Source organism: Chaetodon trifascialis, chromosome 22 (assembly GCF_039877785.1).
Source record: "Chaetodon trifascialis isolate fChaTrf1 chromosome 22, fChaTrf1.hap1, whole genome shotgun sequence".
Lineage (NCBI taxonomy): Eukaryota > Metazoa > Chordata > Actinopteri > Chaetodontiformes > Chaetodontidae > Chaetodon > Chaetodon trifascialis.
The window spans coordinates 13,928,254-13,934,389 of NC_092077.1; the positions used below are offsets into that span (position 1 = coordinate 13,928,254).

Here is a 6,136-nt window from a genome sequence, read left to right on the forward strand (position 1 = left end):
CAGGTCTCAAATTCTCCCTTTTTACTTCCATTATAGAGCACATACACTCATATTTGACATCAACTTCAGTGCCGACCCTAAAATCCCAGTATTTCCATTTTCCACCTGATTACACAGCTGACCCTCACCTGTCTGATGGTGGTGAGATCTCTAGAAGAAAAAAGGTATGTTTCAAGCTTAAAACATGATGGAGGATTTTCTCACATAGCGTTTATATCCACTTTAAATACTGTCTTCCTGGAACATATCTCCTACTTCAGGAGGTTTGATTTCCACGCTCTATAGCGTTCTTTTGATGTGTACATCTGTACCTCTTTCATTACTTACTCGCTCACTCTTTTCATACTGTATCAAAGGATTCAGTAGTAACCTATTTCGAAAAATATTGCAAGATATTTGTCATAAAAGAAAAATGGGCTCGTGTCCCATTAATGAAATCCAAGTACAATGAAACACACCAGGTTTTAGTCACAGTTATGGATGAGCTCCATCAGTGGTGCTTAAGAACATCGGCCCACGCATCACACTCGAGGATAATGTGCGCATCTACTCTATCTCACACACATGCATACACACACATACAAATCAGTGTGGGGGCAGGAGCACATAGGCAGGAGTCAGGAGTGAAAGCAGTGGGCAGACCACTGCTGATTGACTTGCCAGCCTTACAAAGCAGGTAACATGACAAAGACTTGAAACAATGCTGAGTTCCATTTTACAGCTAAATTGTTAAAAACTGCAACTAGCCAGGACTCACTGTGACTGACTTCTGGCAGCAGCCCTGTAGTTAGATTGAGTGTGCTGACCTTAATGTCCAAAGTGCAAACACCTTGATATCTATTTGTTTTTGTGCAAAACAATGAACCTATCAGTTCCAAGACTAGTGGCCATGGCTGCTCTTGTGATGTAATCCCTCTAGCAGTGAACATAACAGAGGTGCTGCAATCAAGGCTTGTAAATGCCTAAAGTCTTATGAAAAAAATGGCAATTTCTTTTTTGATGGAAGTACGTCCGTGGGCACTTTACAGCGTCCAATCTACTTCAATTTCAAAATAGCGCAGGGAGGGAGTCAGGTTCCTCCTTACTTGGAAGCCGTTAAGCTCACATTATGCTACGTTTTTATGAGTTATGCCCACATTAAAGATTCAGGAGATCTGAGTTTAATATTGTAACAGAGCTTCTAGGTATAAATGACATGAGGAAGTCAGCCCAGATGTGTAGTTTATTTAGACCACAAAATCCCTTCATTATGAGAAACATGCAAAATGGAGATATGATGCACTGGTCTATTCCTCCTGTCCCTGTTTGTAAATCTCCATCCGATAAATCAGTCAGGGTTGTGGCTGTATGTACAGGTATGTTACACTTTACTGCTAGCACATATTACAACAATCAAAGTATGCATGAGAGAGCAACAGGATATCTTAACAAACATTGCATCATGATAAATTACACTGATACACTGATCACTGTTAAACAACTGCATCTGACAATGTTAGTGTGCAACATTAGTATCATCCACACATATACAGTCAAGTACACTGAAGAGAAAGGACCAGGATGTCAGTGATGATGCAGTGTCATACTTCCATGCATGGACATAAAAAGGCTAGTTTGATTACTCATATAGGAAGATTTGTGAAGCATGTTACTTGAGATGAAAGTTTATTTCTGAGTGGTCTTTTTAACAAACGTAATGTGTTTGAGGTACAGGTGTTATGATGAGAGGGGCAGAGTTTGTTCCATCTGTGTTGGCTTGAGGACTGAAGTATGGATAAAGTTTCTCTGTAAAGTGACAACCAGTGAAAGAGTAGATGTGTGATTTAGAGTTCACCTCATAGAAAGAAATGATTCCCCCTTCATAGTCCACAAAGATTCCCACCTTGTCAGGCTGTTCTTTTGGTTTGACTTGAACATTTGGTTTTGCATATGCTTTATATTTACCCTGATTGAGCTCAATGGTCCAAAAACCATGTTCAACTGAGAATGATGTGCCTTCCTTTCGATCAACTGACTCTCTGACCACTCCAACAATACACCTTATCACCCCCTTCACCTGCACCTCATAGTAAAACTTCCCTGTTGTGAAGCCCTCCTTCGCCAAAACCTCTGCACACACTTCAAATCTGTTTGGACTGTGGGGAAGCTCTTGTGCTGTGGCTCCATCAGTCACTTGTTTTCCATCCTGGCTTATGACAAGTGAACAATATGCTGTGTCAGGGTCAAAAGTCAAGTCCACTGCGTGCTCTCTCATTGGCCGTTTCTCAATACCAAGTACGCCAAGTTCGGACTTACGAACTTGGCAGTTCGGACTTAGCAAGTTCGACTTAGGAGTACAGTCTCTCCAGGACGGGAGGACGCAGGACCGTCATTCTGCAATTGGGACAGCAGCGTACTTGATGACGTTAGCAGGACGACACATCTCCGAAAACTTTGGATCAAATTTTAAACTACGCGCTATCGTGATGAATCGACCACAGATTTTAAGTTTTAACATCCACTTTCTCACATAAAATAATCTTAAAACCATATTCCATACTACTAAAACAGCAGTATTTCCAAACTTGTAACTTATAGTTGTGAGTCCTCTCCTCCGGCATCGTTGCGACGAAATGCATTCTGGGATACGTGGTTGCCCCAAGTCCGCACAAGTCACCATCCGATGCATCCTCGATAAAGTGGGAGGGGCAAGAACACATCCGGGTATTTGAGCGTACTTGTCGAGATGCGGACTTGAGAATTGGAACAGTACTTGGACTCAGAGTGATGACGTTTCTCAAGTACACAAGAACACAAGTACAGAGAAGAACGCATATTGAGAAACGGCTATGCTTTTCATTTTGATCTCAGGAAGCTCTTCCATCACTTCATCAACTCTCTGTTTCAGCAGGGTCACAGCATGTCTCACTGCCTCAAATGACATATCGCTGTGAACACCAATGGCGGTCCAGTCCTTGTTTACAGGAGAGCACAAGGTTGGGAAGCTGTGGAGAAAATGATGGCAATCCACAGACTGTGACAGCTGCTCCAGCTGGCTGCTTCTGCTTTTAAGCTCAGCGACTTCCATCTTCAGATCTGTGAGAAAACCTTCAGCCTTTTGCTTCGTTGCTCTGTACCTCTCCTCAATCGCCTCAACAAGCTCGGCCTGGCTTCTCTGAATGGAGCGGATCAAGTCAGTGAAGACCTGCACACTGGCTTCTTTCTCTGTCCCAGCTTCATCAACTGACTTCTAAATTTCAGCTATCTTCTCGGAGCGGGACTGCATCATATTTTGGATATTTGCCATTGCAGCATCCTTTTTTGCCATCACTGCTTCATATTCTTCCTCAAGCGAGACAATATCATGACCCTTGTGACTGGTTTTGAAACACAAGACACAAATGCAGTCCTGGTCAGTCCGACAGTACAGTTCTGTTATCTTGCTGTGCGTCTTGCACATCCTGTCATCAAGATTCTTCACAGGGTCTAATAATATGTGGCTCTTGAGACCAGCAACTCTCTGGTGTGGCTCGAGGTGCACTTCACAGAAAGACGCAAGGCACATCAGGCAAGATTTAACAGCCTTCTCCATCTCAGAGCAGATATCACAAAGAATGTCTGCTGTTTCAGGAAGTTGAGGGTCTGGAGTTGAGGCTTTGACTTGAACTAAAGTCTTAAACTCAGCAGCTAACTCAGAGATGACAGTGTTGACATGGAGTTCGGGTCTTGTAGAAAACCCCCTTTTGCAAAGTGGACACTGGCAAATGTCACTGCTGTCCCAATACTCATGTATACATGCGCTGCAGAAGTTGTGTCCACATGACGTTGAGACTGGCTCAGTGAACACATCCAGACAGACAGAACACAGGAACTTGTCCTCTGACAGCAGACTGCTGGCAGCCGCCATATCTGCACAAGAATTAACAAATTAAAATACAATTACAACTCATACAACTCAACTCAATGGGCTGAATCGTGTTTATTTTATCTCAAACGCGAACCACTGAAATATTGTCCTTCTTACCTGTGAAGTAGCAAGTTTAACGAGCAAAAACTGAAGGCAAACCACGCTACTTCTGAAGATGCGTGGCTTCTAACTACCCTCATTCACTTTCGATTTGGCACATGACGTCAGTAAGGGCTCCTCCCGGCAACGGAATTCTTCTTCTCTTATTTTTTTAATGGCAGTCGGCAAAGAGTTTTTGCATTACCGCCACCCTCTCGATTACGATACTGTTACATTTAATTCTCCTATTAGTGTGTTTTCAAAAAATCTGAACGTATCCTGCATCACGTGAACTGATGTGCAACTTCTCTCGAATACCTGTGTGGTTTTTCCTTTGTTGACACCTTTGACAGTATGAAAATACATGCTCCACCATTTCCTGTAGTCTGCAGTCTTTCCCATAGAAAGCTTAATTGTTATGTTTAATTTCATTTCTGATTTGATTATACTTTTAACCTCAGTGCTCCATAGCCATACACCTCCTGGACTAATTCAACCTTTTTAGATCCACTGACAAGAGTATCTGTATTTGTGAAGTTAAAGATACACTTTTATTACTGCAAAATATCACACCAAAATCAAAGTTAGGTTATAGCTAATTGTACATATCCTACAAATTAGGATTGTAGGTCTTGATTGATTTTGAGGAGATGTAAGGATGTAATTTGTCAACAACTCTCATCTTATTTCATGACGAGAAGGGCCAAATTTATGACAACAAGATTTAAGTTACGCTAGCAGCTCTGTGAGGCTGCTTTGCTATAGTGGTGCTTTAAACTAAGATGCTAACATTAGCATAATAACATGCAGTAGTGCACGATGAACTCAGACCCTTTCCTTACATACAAATAGCCTACCACAATGCAAAGTAACTCATAACTAATGTTGTCAAATGAATGTAGTGAAGCCGAAATTTGGACCACATTTGCCTTCAGATTGCAGTGGAGTAGCCTTGACCTACGAAGTAGGAAAGGATAGAAATACTCAAGTACATGTCATGAATTCTCTGGTTACCAGCACCACAAGTTTTTCTCTTGTTCTTTGATTGTGCGGTTGTGCACTGAGATAGGAGGACCAGTCCTGAGCTTTCACTGTAGCAATTTCCTGGTTCACCTGTAAAACATGCTGTTGATTCCTGTCCAAGAAAGAAGATTATTATCACTTCATCCTGGCTTTTCCTAATCCAGAAGGTAGCAAGGAGGATTGCACGGTCTGATAGCTCTACATTTCTTGGTCGACATATCTCTTTTGATATTTTGCATCATCTGCCTGAATTGTGCTGTAGATTTTACTGCCTTTGTCTTCTCTTCATGACTTGTAATAATAGAACTGTGCTCTCTTTGAAGAGGCCAGTCTGTCATGTGGCTTCCAGGTGAGTCTAACCACAAGAGGTCAGGCACGACAAGCAGGAGCTGGGCTGACTCACACTTGGCTCCATTGTACTCTTACAGGGCACCTCTTTGAACCTCTGATCCATTCAAAACTATACAAAACTACTGATTTAACTACATTTAATCTCTGTGCACAATTTCAGCCCCCTGCTGTCTACAGGCTGACATCCAAGAAAAAAGATGTCAAAACTTGCCAAATATAATGTGACATTTAAATGATTGGATGCATATCTGCAAGGAAGTGTGCAATTCGGAAAGTCTTTCTGTCATTTTTTTTCTCTCTTTTTAAACATATTTCTTCTCCTTTTGTCACTCATACAATCACACATGCACACAACAATGTACATCATGTTTGCTTTCCCTTTAGGCGGTTTGTATTTGACTTGCATGCTCAGTCATGCCCTGCTCCTACTCTCCCCGTGGGAGAAAGCATGAGGTGATTTACAAAGCAGGAGAGGTGATAAACCAACTCTAGCAGAATGAGACTGGACACAGAGGCACGAGCTCGGCATAGAAATGAGCTGGCTTTTGGGAAAACCACATTTCTGTTTGTTCCACCATGTGTCACCTATGCAAATATAAGATAATGGAAAAACAGACATGCTCCAAATTCCTACCCATAGAACCATGATATCCTGTAATTTTTTTCATGTTCCAGTTGGATGATATTTGCTGAGGAAAACTTGTCCTGACGGATGACATCCTCTGCTAATGTTGTTTTGGTAGACTGATTGTCGCCAACCCAGGTGACCACTGCAAA

The 6,136-nt window shown here is 42.0% G+C and overlaps 1 pseudogene; it reads right to left on the bottom strand.

Annotated features, from left to right (window-relative positions):
• Positions 1-1,684: 1,684 nt before the first annotated feature.
• Positions 1,685-4,037, bottom strand: LOC139350592 (E3 ubiquitin-protein ligase TRIM39-like; annotated as a pseudogene).
• Positions 4,038-6,136: the final 2,099 nt, after the last annotated feature.